This window comes from Dendropsophus ebraccatus, chromosome 2, assembly GCF_027789765.1.
Source record: "Dendropsophus ebraccatus isolate aDenEbr1 chromosome 2, aDenEbr1.pat, whole genome shotgun sequence".
Lineage (NCBI taxonomy): Eukaryota > Metazoa > Chordata > Amphibia > Anura > Hylidae > Dendropsophus > Dendropsophus ebraccatus.
In genome coordinates this window covers 149,636,567-149,656,951 of record NC_091455.1, presented here as the reverse complement: position 1 = coordinate 149,656,951, position 20,385 = coordinate 149,636,567, and the positions used below count along the sequence as shown (strand labels likewise).

Here is a 20,385-nt window from a genome sequence, read left to right as displayed (position 1 = left end):
CGGGAGTAATGTGCATCTACATAAATCCTCGGAGCTCCGGAGCTGCGGGGACATTTGTAAAAAAACGCCAGACTTAATAAATGTCCCCCCCATAGTGTATACAGATGTGGAGGTACATAGCTTACAGCATATTAGGGACACATTTACTATTCCAAATGCACCACAATTCTGGCTCAATTTCTCCCAAAACACTAGCAAATACACCATGCACCACATTTATTATGTGTTATGTGCATATACATGAAATAGGTGTGGGGTAATTTGGGGAATAATATTGGCATAAAGTAAGGCAACCATGTCTAAAGATGTACCAAATTTGCAGTGTCAGCATGAGGCACTGTGATAAAACTCTTTAGATTGGTCTAAATTTATACTGCCTACAGGATTAGCAAATTTTAGCCATTATTAAAAAAGTTATAGCCACCCAGCTGTTGTTTATTCCCTTGATAGAAATGGATGTCACTGTCGGTCCTTTTATGAAATGTATTCCCACAAATGAACATGTTATATTAATGGGATGCTGAGCTTCCACTGCTTCCTCTGTCACCCATTGGTGCTCTGTTAAGGTGATAGCAGGACACAGAGATATTGCTATGGGAAGTGAGCGCCCCCTGGCCTGCTATGATTTGGATCTCGCTGATGGCATCCGGCTGTTATTTTCAACTGCAATCCAGGTACGTCACTGACACGGTGAGTGGCTGAGCGGGCAATCGATCAGCCGGGTATGTGACGTTGCAGCTGGAAGAGTTGCAGGAGGCCGCCGTTGGTCAGGTGGACCCAGAAGTGGTGCTAGAGGGCATGAGGATAGGTAAACAGACTTTGTTTATTATGTTCCCGCACCCCCTCCCTGCTTTTTTTTTTTTTTCATTTCATGGGACTTCTCCTTTAAGGGAAATTTGTAGGTGTTCCTCCAAACCCAGGACACTGGTATACAGACAGGACAGAAGAGAAAACTACAGGCAAACAGAAAGACAATTTGTAATAGACATTGTAAGGAGGCTACAATCTATGCTATCAAGTCCACTTTTAGAGAAGATAAGAAGAAAGGAGCCACTTAACGCTACTAACATATCTTCCTCTACTGTAATCTAAATGGAGCAGGCCGGTCGACCACTAGTGTTAGTAAATCCAGGAGGAAAGATCACATCACTGATCATATGTTAACTCACACAATGTCACACAAAGAAATAACAAAATAATCACCCATAACTTCACAGATAAAAGATAATTTCTTCCTAGGTTGTTCCAACTAATTTTACATAAATCGTACTATTTTTATTTTTGCAGCATATGACAAATCAAACACTTCAATGCTTAAATGATACCAATATCTCCAAATAAACAAAGCTACACTAATGATCTTAAGGGTCAATGAACATGTTACATTAATTGCCACCTTACAATGCTGAGCTTTGCTGTAGTTTTATAGGTTGTTGATTAGAGATGAGCAAACCTCGAGCATGCTCGAGTCTATCCGAACCCGAACGTTCTGCATTTGATTAGCGGTGGCTGCTGAAGTTGGATAAAGCCCTAAGGCTATGTGGAAAATATGGATATAGTCATTGGCTGTATCCATGTTTTCCAGACAACCTTAGAGCTTTATCAAAGTTCAGCAGCCACCGCTAATCAAATGCCGAAAGTTCGGGTTCAGATGGACTCAAACCCGAACCCGGTTCGCTCATCTCTATTGTTGATATGTTTTGAATGAATTCATATATATTTGGATTTTGAAAGAACTTATTATTACAAGGCTGTCTGGGAGGGCAGGAGAAGTATAGACGTCTGCGGAGCAATCCACCTTGCTTGGCGGCCCGGCGCGTTCCCGTCCTGGCATCCTGTCTGCCTCCGCCCCCTCCTCCAGCTCCACGACGTCCACCCAAGTCCAGCTTGAGTCCCAGCATATCTCAGGCCTCCACATTCCCATCTCCCAAAGTCACCATCCCCCCGCCACTTACTCTCGATCCAGGACCCGAAGCCTACTCCCATCCCAGGTAGGGACTACATTCTCGGCATCGTCATGAGGATTAGCCGCTTGGTAAGAGTGGAGGTGAGGGGAGCTCCCGAGCAGGCAGCTAGCTCATGCTGCCACGTAACTCCACCTCCCCCACTGTAATACCTGATTTTGGGAGAACTTACTGTCTCTTTTTAAGGCTTGTACAGTACTGAAGAGATCTGTAGGTGCTACTTATGTGAGACTAATTTATCAATATAAATACCTGATTTGAGTTATAATTTTTGACAGGTTACATAGCACTTACAATCTCTATTACAGTAGCTTAGTGGTGAAGTTCTTGTGAATACTTAAACTATAAAAAAAAATTGAGAAATTGTTGCAAAAACATAGCAACTAAAACTATTATCTGTGTAACCTATTGACGACGCGCACCATACAATATATCACTGACCTCTTTGTATTTGTACAATTCTGTATATGTGCTCATGGCTGACGTGAATTTGTGCTATAAATTACGCCCAAAAAAAAGTTCTACTTAATAAATGACAAACAAACAAGAATCCATAGATGTATAGATGTAAATGTAAGGATACAACAATAGCGTGAGTTTTTACAAATATTGCAAATTTTTGAGCAGTGAAGTAATTGACAAACACGGTCCTACTTAAATGCTTAGAAACCCCCACTTTTGGTTTAGTCCATTACTCATATATACCATTCAGTCATAGCATTAAAATCACAGAAATAACTTTATCTTGTGCCAATGGGTGGGATATATTATGCAGCAAGTTAACCATTAGTTCTTATAGTTGATGTTTTGGAAACAAGAAAATGGACAATTGTAAGAAACTGATGAAGTGCAAAAGATGTGATGCATAGGGAACTAGGTAAAAGAAATCTAAGGATGACATTTATCAAACTGGTGTAAAATAGAATTGGCTTAGTTGCCCCTAGCAACCAACCAGAATTCACCTTTCATTCCTCACAGATTCTTTGAAAAATGAAAGGTGTAATCTGATTGGTTGTTAAGGGCAACTAAGACAATTCTACTTTACACCAGTTTGATAAATCTCCCCCTAAGTCTTGTGGGGTGTTCCTAGTATGCACTGACGCATACCTAACAAAACAGGTCCAAGTGTGGTGTCCCACCACTGGTATATTTTCTATTGTGCACCTGTCAAAAAAGCTTTTTTCTCTCAGGTTAAGTGGTGGATGAGGTAATAAGTTTCCCCACTAGTGTTTTGTATCCTTATATGTGTTGAAAAGCTGAAGTAAGTAATGGGTTAATGTTTTATGTGTGCCATGTGTTCTATGCTGATCAACAGGAGGTGCCCCTTTCTTTTCTACCTATTATCTCTCTTCTTTCTCCAGCATACACTCGTCCCCACCACTCACAGGAAGGCACACAACAGGCCCCTGTAGGAGGGGTTCCACTGGTGGAGGAAGTGCACTTTAGTCTCATCAAGATTCTCAGAGAGGAAGGACACAAAAGCAAAAAGGTCCTGCAGAAGCTAAGCCAGAGCCTGGCTTATGCCTGGACCCTCTGTCAGGGACAACAGTTCAGTTCAGTTGAGTCTAGTCACGAGTGTGAACAGATGCAGTTAGAGACCAATGCTTCTTCTTAAAACACAACCACGTTCCTTATGTAGTGCTAAGCACACAACAGGGAGAGTAGTCACCAAGGGAACACCCTGACCTATGCCAGGAACACGTCTAAACAGAGCAGGGCAGTATCCTGAACAAGATCGGAACTAGCCTCAGTAGGACAAAGCAACCGGTATACAAGGTCTACGTATCCTACTGCATAGTGCAGGTAACCGGGAAGACTTGGACACCTAGCTACACCCAGATAACCATGACTGGGGCTCGTACTACCCTACCGGGAAGGGTTCTACGCTACCAGAGGGCAAAAGGTGGTCTGGCATTGTCTATATGTGAATACGAGTAACATTTCACTATTGAAGATATATCTCACAAAGTTGCAGCAGAGTACACAGCTACACTGGGTTAGGACTCCTCTGATCTGCTCTACTTTTTACTCTACAAACACTGCTACAACTACCTCTCTTACTTCTCTCAAGCACCTCAAGCACTAAGGTCCAGCAAGTGTGTCAAGATTTATTTACTTCTGAAATTGAGCACTGTAACCTGCAAACTTCTACAGTAAAGCTGTTATATTTTTATACTAATAAAACTCAGTCATCCTCTGTCTGCACCTGCACACACACACCACCAAACACCTTGGGTTATTTTTTCCCCCTTCTGTAGGTGGCAGTACCGACAGTCCGGGTGGATCAGTTGTCACTCAGGACTGCCATGACAAGAGCCCAAGGGACCTGCAACAACCAATTAGGTCACCAACCATTTGGGGAACACTACTGGCCATAGAAAACAAACACCTGTGTGCTGGACTAGCACTGGCGTCACGACATATAACATCCCTGGCCAAGTAGTAGATCACCACAGTAATAAGACCAACCAATGAACAAGCAACATGGTCATGGGCACCTAAAGCTAATAGATCCAAACACTGGAGGTAAAGGTTTGCCCAACAATAGCACAAAGTGCGCCAAACCACAGCCAAAAGTCCTTGCAATTAATATGAGTATCATATCAGAACTGGACCACAGTTACATAGTACAGTTGGGAAAAGAAACACATATGTCCATCAAGTTCAACCAAGGAGGGGATGGATTATCTTATGAATCGTGTTTTCTTATACTGTACATCTTATACACTGAAAAATAGTCAAAAAATTAAGGGACATGACAAAAAATTCAAGGTGTTGACATTTCTTTTGTGATAAAATGTGTGACTTACCATATTATAGGTAACAAAAGGGGATCATGTGTGTAATAAGGTACCTTACTAATATGATTAAAGGGGTTGTCCGGCGATAAAAAATTATTCACAGAATAACACACATTACAAAGTTATACAACTTTGTAATGTATGTTATGTCTGTGAATGGCCCCCTTCCCCGTGTTTCCCCCCACCCACGCTAGACCCGGAAGTGTGGTGCATTATACTCACCGCATCTCGTGTCGTCCACGGTCTCCGATCGTCAGCAGTGACGTCTTCTTCGTGAGTCCGGCGGATCTTCCCGAGTGCCGGCCGCCCTCTGCAGCGTCATCCGAAGCTCAGCCGCGATTGGCTGAGCATAACTGTGCTCAGCCAATCGCGGCTGAGCGGCTGATGACGCGGCCACGTCATCAGCTGCTCAGCCGCGATTGGCTGAGCACAGTTATGCTCAGCCAATCGCGGCTGAGCTTCGGATGACGCTGCAGAGGGCGGCCGGCATTTGGGAAGATCCGCTGGCCTCCCGAAGAAGACGTCACTGCTGAGGATCGGAGACCGTGGTCGGCACGTGACAGGTAATGTATAGCGCACCACACTTCCGGGTAGACGGGTGGGGGTGGTGGGACACGGGGAAGGGGGCCATTCACAGACATAACATACATTACAAAGTTGTATAACTTTGTAATGTGTGTTATTCTGTGAATAATTTTTTATCGCCGGACAACCCCTTTAAATTAGAGGCATTACATAGTCCATTCTTTACTGGTCTGGCACATGTGCTTCTGTATTAAAAAATATGATAGATGGCTTAATATAGCAGTATTTTTATATTGTACCATAATGTAGAATGCTGTGAACATGGGTCATGTTGCTTAGTTGAGTACAGACTTATAAGACCTCTTTGTCATCAATGCATGGTATGCAATGTCTACAAATAAAGGTGTTCCCTGCTTGTGTTCTTTGAGTAGTGGTAAATAATTTTGTGTAAAAAAGGACCAATCTATGCTAGGAATTATACCTTTATTGACTAATCTAAAAAAAATATATTCAAAAGCATTCGCGGTGCATAGACTTCTCCCTCAGGTTAGTTTACAATTGAATGTCTGAAACAATAGCACAACCTTTAAAATGACACTGTCACATCCCTTTTTTCATTATGACTTTTCTACTCGAGTGTAAAAGGTAAATTCAGCAGTTTGCATACCTTATCTTATATCATAAGTCATGGTGCTTGTTCCAGTAAAAAGTGACCTTTTATCATCTGCGGATTGTGCTATCTGGGCAGGGCTTCACAGCCGAAGCGCCACTTAGCCCCGTCCCGTGACATCATTGGCACATAGGCCCCACCCCTCGATGGCCATTGGAACAGGCCAGTCTAAAAGTCGGCCCATACCAATGGCTGCTGAGGGTGCGGGGCCTATGCACAATGACATCATGGGGTGGGGCCAACTGTGGCATTGTGGGTGGGGCTACGTGGTGCTTTGGCTGTGAAGCCCTGCCCAGATAGCACAATCCGCATATGATAAAAGATCACTTTTTACTGGAACAAACATAATGACATATGATATAAAATAAGGTATGAAAACTGCTAAATTTACCCATTACACCTGAGTAAATAAGTCATAGTGCAAAAAGGGGGTGACAGTGTCACTTTAAAGATGTTACATTAAGACACATACATGGGGTGTAGGGGGATACATCATTAAGAGGATGTTGGAGGAAAAAAAATGTGTTTTTTTTTTACATTTTACTAATATTTAAGAAAATGTATATACAACAGTTATCTTTTAAAGGTTGAGCTATTCTTTCAGAAAATCATTAGTAAACTCGCCTGAAGAAGGTATTTGTACTTCAAAAGATTATAAATATAATTTTTTTTAGCCAATAAAAGTCTCACTCTTAAATTACTACGACTAATCCAGTGTAACAGCAGGAAACCACATGAGCAAAACCATACAAATTCCATGCACATGTTACTCTGGACGTAATCTGAACCCTTGACACCTATCTGACTGCACCGCCCGTATATCAGTCTACTACTTGTCGTCATGCAGATTGTCTAAAAGAAAACAGTCATCCTAGAGATTTCAGGAGATGCATAATCCACTATGAATATGGCTATTCATATTTCTATTTCAGTTTAAGGCAAGCAATAGATTTCTTACTGAGAAAATACATGAAAAATAGATATTTTCCATTGGATAGAGGACTGTTATCACAGTTGGTAGATGACACATGGCTGTGATCATTTGAGCACATTTGCATGCTACCTAGTAATCCTATCAGTATTGATCATAGTTTTATGAGATTGATCACTGGCATGAGTATATGGACAGCTTTTAGTAGTGTAAGAGGCAGCTGTAAGGACGGGTACCCTTGAATATCAATGTTTTCCTTTAGTCATCTGATAAAAGGCTGTGCCAAGGAGCATGGATTCTAGTGCTCTGTTCTAATTCAGTATGCTTTTATTGAATCTTCTGACTGCTCACTTGATACCATTCACTACACTACATAATGCTATTCTATCTCCTCACACTCTTTTTATCACATTGCTCTGTAATACATATAATTGTATAATTGTAGCACCTTGGGCAGCCATCAATGGTAGGTATATGAGCGCTCTAACAGAATGAAACTTCATGAGGTTTAGAACCTGCTGCTGAGTATCAATCTGACAAGGACTGTTGTGTCCTCCACCAATAGAGATGAGCAAACCTCGAGCCTCCCAACCCGAGTATGCAGCATTTGTTTACTGGTGGCTGAAGAAGTCGGCAGCCTGGAACTCAATAGGGTTGCATCCATCTTCTTTAGACACTTCAGATGAACCCAAACATGCTTGACGCTCGCTCAGCTCTATACACAATATATTATAATGTAATTTTTAGGTCCAAATTCTGTTATTTTCTTAATAAAACTAAATAGCTTGTACAGGGTCCCAAATTCACAGGCATAGTTATAAAGGATGAGATGTCAGGAGGCTAGATGCACATGAAACCTACTGGAAATCTGAACAGTAAACCCAGCTATGTCTACATGTATTATATGATAATCCCCTTCATACTACAGAAGTAGTCAGCAGCAGATCTGCCTCATGTAACGTCTCAAAAAATTTATTTTGTCTGAGCCGCATTTTGGAAAGTTTTTGGGACATTCAAGCTGTTTATAATCCTATAATTCGAAAATGGAAAATAAGCATTTGATGTAGCCCCCTCTCAAAAAAAATGCTAAAAACAGGCTGAAAAAATGGTACACATGCCAGAAAAAAAATGGGTCTTAGGCTGGGTTCACACTATGTTTTTGCAATCCGTTTTTTGCAAAAAAAAAAAAAAAAAAAAGGGATGAAAAAAAACAGATGCATTTGTGTGCATCCGTTTTTATCCGTTTTTCCATTTACTTTCGTTATAAAAAAAGGATCAAAACAGATCCATTTTTTTTAACATGCACAAAAATGTAGTCAACCTCATTTTTCTGTCTGTTAAAAAAAAAAAAAAAAGATCCGTTTTGATCGTTTTTTTATGATGAAAGTTAAAAAAAACGGATGGGAAAAAAAAACAGATTGCATAAACGTAGTGTAAACCCAGCCTTGACATTTACATTCCACACAGTTACTGCCCAAATAAAAAGAAAAGTATTAGCCTTCCAGTAATGACATCACAGTTTAGTAACTGTCTGTCTAGAAACGTTCATCCACAACTAATAATAATCATTTAAGTGCTTGAAGTGCTGCAATGATATCATATACCCTTGGCTACAGAAGAAAACGCACATTACACAATGGAAATCGTTCATCAAGTTTATATTTTTTATTTTTAAATTTCCCCAAAAAATGACTTCAAGGTCTGTGCTGGAGGGACTTGCTGGGATGGATTCCTGTAACAGTTTTAATGCATATGGAATGTAAAACAAAGCATGTAATGGAATGGAGCCAAGGATATGTCAAAGAGGCCTTCCGACTTCTCTTCCTAAAAATAGGAAAACCTAACCAAACAGCATGTGTGTGGAAGCAGCATAGAGATGCACAATAAGACAGGGGCAATATAATTCTCAAGAGCGATTTACAACTGGAAATTGCGAAGCTTTGCTGACATCCCTTCCCATCACGATGTGCATGCGAGGACACTATCTAATAATAAGCCTCTCCATTGTGTAAACACGGCAGAATGGAAATGCAGACTAGTTCACTTTCACAAATCAATGCAGCCATCAGCTTTTCATTTCTTGCTTAGAAATTCATTTCCTATTACTCAGCAATTTATTACTGGTTTTATTTTACAAAGCTAATCACTATTCTGCCTAATGTTCTGCTGTGGTTAACGTCCACTCGCCTGCCATTTAATTGTCCAGGGGGCATTCCATTATGTTCTCCTGCTCTATTAAGTATGATCCACTTGGCTGTTCTGCCACATTTACAGCAAGGCAGGGAGTACATGGAATGCGATACATGCTCCTTTATGACTTACATGCAAGCAATAATTCAAGGGCCCACATTGCAAATTACTAGTACAAGTAGAACAGGTTTTTTTTTCGTTTTTCCTTATAAAGAAGTATAAACATTTTTTCTCAACTGAGATTGAATCCATTGAATCCATTGTCTCTTCTACTAGCAAATGGGGATACCATGCCTGTAAGCAACTGGATGAAAAGGGTCGTAGGAGGATATGTAGAATCCTTCCGGTGAAGAGACAAGGCAGAGGCAAAAAAACTGCAGCTGAATAAAACACTGGTTTTCCAACCAACTGGTTCTCCAAACCAACTTATTGTTCCTTAATAGAGATGAGCGAACCTGGAGCATGCTCGAGTCGATCCGATCCTGAACTTTTGGCATTTGATTAGCGGTGGCTGCTGAACTTGGATAAAGCCCTAAGGCTATGTGGAAAACATGGATATAGTCATTGGCTGTATCCATGTTTTCCAGACAACCTTAGAGCTTTATCCAAGTTCAGCAGCCCCAGCTAATCAAATACCGAATGTTCGGGTTCGGATCGACTCGAACCCGAACCCGGTTCGCTCATCTCTATTCCTTAACATGGATGGAACATACTAGCAAATGACTAGTGCCAGTGTCACTGCGTTTTAGCAATCCGTTTTCTTTTTTTCATACTTTTTTTGCAAAAAAATTTGGAAAAAACAGATGCATTTGTGTGCATCCGTTTTGATCCATTTTTCCATTTACCTCCATTCTAGAAAAAAAACTGATCCATTTTTTTTAACAGACACAAAAATGAGAGCGACTACGTTTTTGTGTCCTTTATAAAAACGGATCAGTTTTGACCTATAATGGAAGTCAATGGAAAAACGGATCAAAACGAATGCACAAAATGCATCCAAAAACGGATTAAAAAAAACAGATTGCATAAATGAAGTGGGAACCCAGCCAGCATAACAAAAAGACAAGACAAAAAGGCAGTAAAAATATTGCCTGGTTAGTAGGATCAAGATTTCAGTGGCACCATGCTGATGAATTTGGTACAAGCCACTTGAATGTTCAAACCTTTCCTATCAGATATTGGCAGATCAGGCTGGTAGAAGTGATATCATGGTATGGGGAATGTTTTCTTGGCACATTTCTGATACTTGTGAATAAACAAGTAAGGCCTATGGCTTGGTACTGTGGCTGATAAAGTAGATCTCTACATGGCAGCTTTTTTTACTCCATAGCTAGAAGACACTTCAGCAGGCCAATGCACCATACACCCAGCAGAGTCTATGCTTAATGAACTTCTGAAGTTCTGCAGACCAAAGGTGGCCCAATGCCCTACTAGATATATGGGCATATGCCCATTATAATCTGTATGCTAGGATATGATTGGATTACAGTGTGATATATATATTACTTGTACAAATAAGAAATGAGGGAGTTAAAAGCAAAACATAAATAATCCTATAAGACGCAGGAGATCTTTCCAACATTATATATAGTAGCATATAGTTTACAAAGTTCTAATTCTACTTCATCAATGCTATTTCCACTGACAGTGCTTCACTTGGACTGTTCTATTATAGAAACCACTTCACAGTGAACACAGGCCCAGTGAAAAAAGTCGCCTAAGTAAAACCAGCTTCACAAGCATCGCCGGAGGTCTGAAATGAAGTGATGAGTGCCACAGATGGTGTGAATGATATGCAGAGAATCGTACTTATTACTACACATCTATGCAGCTGGACGTTATCTAGATCGGTTGTGGGCTGACATTGTGCAAATGATCTAGCAGACTTCTTCCTGCCGCTCTAGATAAAACCATCTAGACTATATTACTGCTGCTCATCCCTCTACTTGTCATATCCTGCATTACTTTGATGTTGGCTTACTTGATCCATGGATGTTTCTTCTATGAGAATTTTTTTCCCTCTCAGTTGCTTTCCTTTATTCCATTGTTAAAGGAGGTTTCTGGGCATTATATACTGATGGTCTATTCTCATGATAGGTCATCAACGTCTGATCGGCAGGGAGCTGATATCTGGCACCCCTACTGATTCAGTGTTTGGGCAAACCATGGCTCAGACACATAACAATAAACAGGGACAGAAGTCATGTAGTGGTCATTTTGGGTTTCTGCAGCTCACCTCCCATTAAAGTGAATGAGAGCTGAGCTGCAGTACCCAGCATACCACCACACAGTGAATGGCACACAGCTTTCAGCCCTGTTTATTGTATATAAGCTGACACCAGGGCTCACCTGAACAGCTAACTGAAGGATAGTCCATCAATGTATAATGCTGGAAAACCCCTTTGTGAATGTACTGTTTTATTCAGTTACATTAAAAGAGAAGTCCGGTGAAAATTTTTATGAAACTTTTAGGGGGCAATACAATAGTTTAATAAACGTTTTTGCTGGACTTCTCCTTTAAAGAACAATAAGTGATAACATTGGTTGGAGAACCTGTGTTTTTTTCAGCTGCAGATTTTTTTGCCTCTGCCTTGTCTCTTTACCAGAAGGATTCTGCATATCCTCTTACGACCCTTTTCACCCAGTTTCCTACATGCATTGTATGCCCATTTGCTGGTAGAAGAGACTTTGTGGCAGTGAGACAACCCCTTTAAAGGTGCAGGGAAAAAGCACTTTATAAGCATTTCCCGTAAGTGTATATTGGGGATTTGTATAACTTTTGGGGGGCAATACAATACTTTAATAAAAAATGTTGCCGGACTTCTCCTTTAAGTTGTAAGGGTCAGAATTAACAATGTACAACATTTTCACATGTTTGTATGTGTAGTGATTAGAGATGAGCGTATTGGTCATCTAAACAAGTGAAGTGCTTTGTTTGATCTTTAGGATGCTGGGAAAAGCTTTATCCAATCCTGGGAAACTTCTCCCAGTTTCCCAGGATTGGATCCAGCTTTCCCCGGCACCCGGGGTGGAGCAGCAGGGAGCAGAGCAGTGCTGAAAGGCCGGACGCTTGATGAGCAGAGCGCAGATCAAACAAAGTGCTTTGCTTCATTTAGATGAGCGAGTTTCATATCTAGTGGTGATTATAGTTAAGAGTCTGCTCACAGTCAGTATAATCTGCTTTACAGCCGGGATCAGCACAATCTCTAATCCTCAGTTTAAACTTTTGATTGCTATGGTCCATGGACCCATCTACAGCCAGCCATTGGGATCAAGATAAGAACTGGTATAAGAGTGGCCTCACACTTCAGTTTTGTCCTTGAACTGCCCCATATCAGGCCGTGTAAAAGGACCCTTAGTATTACAAACTCTGCTGAGTTAAATTTTATCACAGCTGTACATGTGTTTGAAAGAAAACTTAAACTGGTACTGTTTCTGTGTTTAATTTTACAGTAACTGCAGTTTTACAAAACTGTGCAAAAAAATGTTTCAGATTCAATATTAGAACTGCTGATTTTTTTCCTGATTTTGCAATAATCATGGCATGTTGCATTTATATGACCTGTAAAAGGAGCAAGGTACTTTAATGATTGCTGTTTTTTATGGCCTCACAGCAGACTCGAGACTAAGATGAAAACCAAGATTTTATTTACTATGGAGGAAAAATATTCTTCCCCCAAAAGGTATCTATAACCATTTACGGTTGTAAGTGGTTTGAAATGACAATTGACAAATCTATGTCAAATACACTTGAAGGGGTAATAAACCTGCAGCTATACACAATTACTGCAAGGATATGGCAGCAGAGAGACTTGCTTTGATCACATATCACTCACAGTCTACCCTGGGATGACCTTCCCAGTAATGTATGCCCTGCTGCTTCAGTGCTTTAAATATTAACGTTACAAGTAGTAAAGCAGCTAATAGAATAACACCCCATTAATCAGGACTCAATGTGCCAGTACAATGTTCTACCAGACACCACTTTACGAAGACCAAAGATTCCTATAGTGTACTGCACTGGTTTCCACCATGAGAAAGCAGACATCCAAATACTGTTTCATGAGTATTTATAAAGCTCCTTTCACACCACATTTTTGTGATGTCTGGCTGAGGTATCCATCCAACAGATACTGTATCTCAGCTGTATAGCTATAGCAGATAAATGCCAACCTGACAAAAACCACCTAAGCACTTTTCAGGACTCTGTGGGTGCTTGGGGTCCATGAATATATGTGTTGTATGCACCAGGGACATGTTACAAAAGGACACCCCATAAGTGAAAATAGCCTAAGGGTACTATTACACGGTCCAATCATTTTAGTAAACAGCGCCGACCTATTAGACGTTCCGATAATCAGGCAAAAGACCTTGCCCAAACACCTGACACCTTACCTCTCCACGTTTCTGGTCTTCTCTCCTTTGCTCCGCAGCTTCCCAGTCCCGGGGGCAGCAGCGTCTGAGCCAATCAAAGGCTCAGCCAATCACAGGCCGTAGTGGGGAGCGGTAAGGTCCAAACCTAAGCCAACCATCGGCTGATCGCTGTCTCTATTACATGGAGGCACGATTCGCCAGATTATCGCTCTGTGTAATAGGGCCCTAAGCTAGAACAAGGAATGGGTCAAAACCAGAGGTCCAGATCTTTCCATTATATCTTTTCTCTGTGTATATTCAACCTCTTGTTTTAGCTTAAATGTAAAAAAAGTAACCAGAATAAGGTGAAAGTGGAGAAAGTATGAGGAAATAACAATAACTTTTTCTAGCTATTTACATACTATTTCTATATGATGTAATATACTGACCAGAATATTGTCATGGTAACTAGGCAAAGTATGTGGAAATAATGGGAACTAAGTTTTCCTATCTGTATAGAAATTGCTATGATTGATATTTACAGTACATACTATTTCTACATACGCATGTGACTGTCAAAATGCCCATGCTTGACTTTATCTCTGGTAGCGAGTTGACAACTATTTACATAATCTAACCAAATAATAGTGTTTTGCTCTTAATAATGCACTTCACATAGGTTTTGCCAATTATTGCTTCCTGTCCCCATTAGGGCTCGAAGTCTAAATTGTGGGAGGAAACCCATGCAAACATACAAACTCTTTGCAGCTATTGCCCTTGGTGGGATTTGAACGCAGGACCCCAGCGCTGCAAGGCTACTGTGCTAACCACTGAGCCACCGTGCTGCACTTGCAATAAGTCAAATACGACACAGTAACCGACACAGCAATATACCTCTAGTTTTAGAGACTTGCTCTCAACAGCAGAGACCCACCTGTGCAGAGCTAGAAGAAGCCCAGTACGGGTGAGCAGCTGTAAACTGTTTGTTTGCGATGATCCTGGCATCTGTACCAGCAGCTCTATCACGATATCGGGCCATGTTCACACAATGTAAGTGTCATATTAATCACAGCCGTTGTTGCCATAGTATACACTCCGGTCAAGATCGCTAGCGGTCACAGAAAAAACTGACTGTCTGTTTTCTGCGGCCGCTACTCATTGAATATCGGGGGCAGGGAACCTGTCACTTCACACAATGGAGCATGCGGCCCAAGCCGCACGCTCCATTGTGTGCAGCAGGAAATTCGGATGGGGGGGCGTACGTGGGTGTGCCCCCATACAAATTCAACAGAAGTGAAGATCATCCAGCCGGTACTGTAGTAACACCAGCCGTTCAGTGATCCAGCCACGTCACAGAATAGCCGGTGTTATACTAAGTGTGAACTTGGCCTTGACCAGGATACTTGTGAATAAAAGCACTATTTTTCATAATACAGTGTTAAGTGTCACAACTTCTTAAGGGAACCTGTCACCGGGAACACAGGCACAGAGCCTGTCCGACCCCCCGATGCAGCTTCCAGATACTTACCCTTTCCGACGAGTCCCGTTCCTGGAGCCGCTCCCGGGACGAAGATATCAGATATATGTACATCCCTGCTGCGATTTTGTCTGCAGCCCTCCCCATTAACCCCCTAGCCGCTGGACATTATACATTACCGGGTCCCCGTTCCTGCTTGCTTTGGGGCTCCGGGTGTCTTCACGGCCCGCCCAGCCAATCAGTGCGCTGCGGCGGGGCAGCGCACTGATTGGCCGGGCCGAACGTGCCGGGAGCCACCGAAGCAAGCAGGAGCTGGGATCAGGTAATGTATATCCTGCCCGCCCCCCCTGCAGCCCCGATCGCCCCCAGCCCCCGGGCGCACGATCGCCCCCCGCAGCCCCCGGCCGCACGATCGCCCCGCGCACCCCCCAGCCGCACGATAGCCCCCAGCAGCCCCCGGCCGCACGATAGCCCCCCGCACCCCCCGGCCGCACGATAGCCCCCCGCAGCCCCCGGCCGCACAATTGCCCACCGCAGCCCCCGGCCGCACGATCACCCCCCCCCGCAGCCCCCGGCCGCACGATCGCCCCCGCACCCCCCTGGCCGCACGATAGCCCCCCGCAGACCCCCGCCGCCAATCGGCCCCCGGGGGCGATCATGCGGCCGGGGGCTGCGGGGGGCGATCGTGCGGCCGGGGGCTGCGGGGGGCTCCCATGATTCATGTGACATACTTTATAGCTCTGTTCACACACCATCATTTTAATATTTTTGGATGGTCATCATTTTGAGGCAAAAATACACCCAGATTTATAAAACTATGTCTGAATTCATCCAAATATTTCCATATTCTTGTCTCAAAATGACAGCCATCCACAAATACAGTCACAAAAAAATGTTGCGTGAATATAGCCTATAGATGACATGTAATATCATCTGCAGTAATGCATCTGACTAGACGTAAAGCCCCTATTACACAGGGGGCGACTAGAGGAGCAAACGAGTGCTATTAGCTGCGGGAGAGTTGCCTGGTTGATCGCTAGATTGTCCGGGCAGCCCATAGGGGATAGTGGCGGTCTGCTGCTGCTGTTCTTATTCCACATAGTGACAGCAGCAGATTGTTGCTGTATGAGTCGTTTGTCCTTCAACATGTTGAAAGACAAAGACTGCAACGATCAGCCGCCATCATTCATGTCGGCTGATCGTTCCCTTCTATTACACGGAACAATTATCAACCGTAATGGGCGATATCAGCCGAATACGGACGATAATCATTCCGTGTAATAGGGCCTCTACTCTTCCACTCTGAATCCGGTAAATAGACGCTGTAAGAATCACTGGGATTGATGCTGTTTTCCTCCCAGGGACAGGTTTACAGTCTGGTTACAAGACAAGGTCGGCTCCTTGATGCTATCAGTAAATAAAGTTCTGAATACAGCAGTTTTTAAAAAGGTCATTGTAATGCTTTAGTCCTTTTATGGCCAAACTTGTGGAGTAGAAGGCAAACAATGCAGCCATACAGAGAGCAAATATACAAGGGACTGTAAATGTAAGAGAAATCCCTGTCCTCATCTGGCCGGGAGACTGAATACACCAAGCTGCAACACAATGGCCTCCAGTTACCAGACATGGCTGTCTCATACAACCGAGTGCATATTCCTGCTGACATTGGTGCTTCCGGATCACAGATGACATGTGGTGTATGCAGACAGATCAGCCCCCGGCTGGGCTTTGCAGAACCCCTCAGGACAAGAAGAGTTTTCATATGGACATGACAGGCTTCCCAGGAGTTACAAAAAGTGTAAGGAGAGAAGCTATGATATAGAGAAGTGCTTCTCAAATGTTTTCTACTGGAGCCTCACCCAAGAGACAAAATGGTGCCTGGGCCTCACCAGACTGACCACTAGGATGCCTGGGCCTCACTATATATATAAATATAAAAACTATTGCGAAGTCTACCCTTCATTTGTCTCCTAAACTCTGTATAAAATAAGTATAAAATAAGTCAATAATGTTCCAGATTGTTGCAGCCAGGGAAAGGACTGTGCAGCTTATAGAAACTTCTATGAAAACTGCCTCCCAAGCTGTGCCTCACCAGCAACTAGGGGGCGCCTCACAGTTTAAGAAGCTCTGATATAGAATGTAGATCAGTAAAATGCCACTGTGAGGCATGAGGCTACAATCCTTGATACTACATACTTGCAGGGCTGCCACCTCTTGGCCCCATACTGCCATGGAAGCTGGCCCTCTCACCCAGCAACCAAGGGAACAGAGGGAGATGCATTGGCATCTGGAAAGGGGAACAAATTAGCAGAGATATATGGGGATATGTTAACCTAGCTTTACACACCATGTTTAGCAGGGTCCATTGGATTAATACACGAGGAGAATCTCCTGATGGATGCCTCTGATGGATGCCATTGTATCGGCATACAGTGGTATCTATCGCTCATGGGTTCCCACTGGAAACAATAGAGACTGCATGCTATACTTGATGGCTCTGTATTTGGTAAAAGCAAACCTACAGATACATTTTACATACAGTATGCACATATGCCAAAATTCCAATATTGTGGTATTGTACTCATCCTCCCCCTGGAAAGCTTCCTGATAGCATGGCTAGAATGACAGTAAGAGAAGGAAAGGGCAAACAAAAATGTACGGGGTACTGCTTTACTCCATTACTATATAGAACATAATGGAATAAGCACCTTAACATAACTGAAATATTTCACTAAAGGATTCCATTTGTTACCAACAATGCAATGTCCTATAACAATACCAATGACATCAGGGAAACGACGCTCTCAATGGAAGTCCCACCCTAGACTAGGCTGTAAATTAATTGCAGTATCTATAAACATCTGGTGGGTGGGTGCAATGTATAGCCTGGAAATCTCTACTTATCTCACAAGCAACATCACACGGACACATACAAGTGGTCAGACAGTATGACAGACCTGTAGAGGACAAGAATGTACATTTCTATGGAAAACTGAATGACATGCTCCAAAATAAAAATCTATATTATAAGGCGAATACAATCCCTGTGTCTAGGCTTTAGTGTCAAGAGAGGGGCACCTCGAAAGGGGCTTTTAACTCCATCATAGTATATGCACAGGTTAGAGTGGTGTCTTGAGCTGCTAGACAGCAGGCCATCTTTTGTTTTTTGTAGTCTTGCCCACATCTTAACCCAATAGGTTTGCCCAAAATAATGGCTAAGTTGGTAAAGTGCCATTCAGTGCAGAAACCAGTGACATGGCACACCGCCCTCATATGTCACACAGATGTGGGCTAGATGGGTGAAGTGCAGATAAAGGTATTTGGAGTCCAACACAGTTGCTGGAGTTTCGAGTCCGCACATCCCTTGAGCTATGCATGCTCTTATTTCAATACCCACTTCATTCATTCATTGTCTCTATATATTCATGTGGTGATTCCCAGATTTCTACCAGATCCTGAGGCTCTTTTTTCACATTAGGTCACAGTATGCAGTATGCAGGCAAGCACAGGCTGACGGGGTATACCATGTGCATATCTAGAACAAGGAGATCAATGATAAAGCCAGACTGGTCAATGGGAGTAGAGCATGGCTGGTCAACACTTGAGAGGCAAACTACACAAACCAGAATCCATACCTACCAGGTGTCCCTCTTTTGGAGGGACAGTCCCTTCTTACGACCCAAGTCCCTCTGTCCCTTTTTGCCCCTTACATGTCCCTCTTTTTAACCTAGAAATGAGATTGGCATTAATAAACTTTCTATGTTGCTCAAAAAAGTGTCTGCTTTCTTACTGTGTAATAGACCCAAACTTGCATATTATTCTATCATGTGGTGCAAGATGGATCCTAAAAAGTATATTCAGATGAATCATGTGACTTTATGGGCCCTTTCACACATGCAGACTCATTGACTTTTATAGTCCCATTCAAACATCAGTTGATGTTACCGATGCGTTTTGGGGACATGACGCGTGCTGCAAAAAATGATGAAGCCATTGTGCGTCTGTGTCACCTATTTGACAGCAGGTTCCTGCAAATGCGGACATTTACTGGAACACATTCGTATTACTGTCCACAGTTGCAGGTCCGCAATTACAGACAAGGTTACTGATGTGTGATTGGTGCCTAATGATGCAGTCACACATACAGGATCTGCTGTAGATTTGCAGATATAAATTTAACTTAATGCATTAATCTGCAGCAGATCCTGTATGTGTGATGGCATCAATCTGCAGCAGATCCTGTATGTGTGATGGCATCAATCTGCAGCAGATCCTGTATGTGTAATTGCATCAATCTGCAGCAGATCCTGTTTGTGTGATTGCATCAATATGCAGCAGATCCTGTATGTCTGATTGTATCAATCTGCAGCAGATCATGTATGTGTGATTGCAGCAATCTGCAGCAGATCCTGTATGTGTGATTTCAGCAATCTGCAGCAGATCCTGTATGTGTGATTGCAGCAATATGCAGCAGATCCTGTATGTGTGATTTCAGCAATCTGCAGCAGATCCTGTATGTGTGATTGCATCAATCTGCAACATATCCTGTATGTGTGATTGCAGCAATCTAAAGCAGATCCTCTATGTGTGATTGGATCAATATGCAGCAGATCCTGTTTGTGTGATTGCATCAATATGCAGCAGATCCTGTATGTCTGATTGTATCAATCTGCAGCAGATCATGTATGTGTGATTGCAGCAATCTGCAGCAGATCCTGTATGTGTGATTTCAGCAATCTGCAGCAGATCCTGTATGTGTGATTGCAGCAATATGCAGCAGATCCTGTATGTGTGATTTCAGCAATCTGCAGCAGATCCTGTATGTGTGATTGCAGCAATCTGCAGCAAATCCTGTATGTGTGATTGCACCAATCTGCAGATCTTGTATGTGTGATTGCATCAATCTGCAGCAGATCATGTATGTGTGATTGCATCAATCTGCAGCAGATCCTGTATGTGTGATTGCATCAATCTGCAGCAGATCCTGGATGTGTGATTTCAGCAATCTGCAGCAGATCCTGCATGTGTGATTGCATCAATCTGCTGCAGATCCTGTATGTGTGATTGCATCAATCTGCAGCAGATCCTGTATGTGTGATTGCACCAACCTGTAGCAGATCCTGTATGTGTGATTGCATCAATCTGCAGCAGATCCTGTATGTGTGATTGCAGCAATCTGCAGCAGATCCCATATGTGATTGCATTAATCTGCAGCAGATCCCGTATGTGATTGCATTAATCTGCAGCAGATCCTGTATGTGATTGCATTAATCTGCAGCAGATCCTGTATGTGATTGCATTAATCTGCAGCAGATCCCGTATGTGATTGCATTAATCTGCAGCAGATCCTGTATGTGTGATTGCAGCAATCTGCAGCAGATCCTGTATGTGATTGCATTAATCTGCAGCAGATCCTGGATGTGTGATTGCATCAATTTGCAGCAGATCCTGTATGTGTGATTGCAGCAATCTGC

General features: G+C 42.7%; 1 protein-coding gene across 1 annotated transcript in view; it reads right to left on the bottom strand.

Annotated features, from left to right (window-relative positions):
- Positions 1 to 20,385, bottom strand: part of ITGA9 (integrin subunit alpha 9) — a 275,552-nt gene that overhangs the window by 239,620 nt on the left and 15,547 nt on the right. The window lies entirely within an intron of this gene.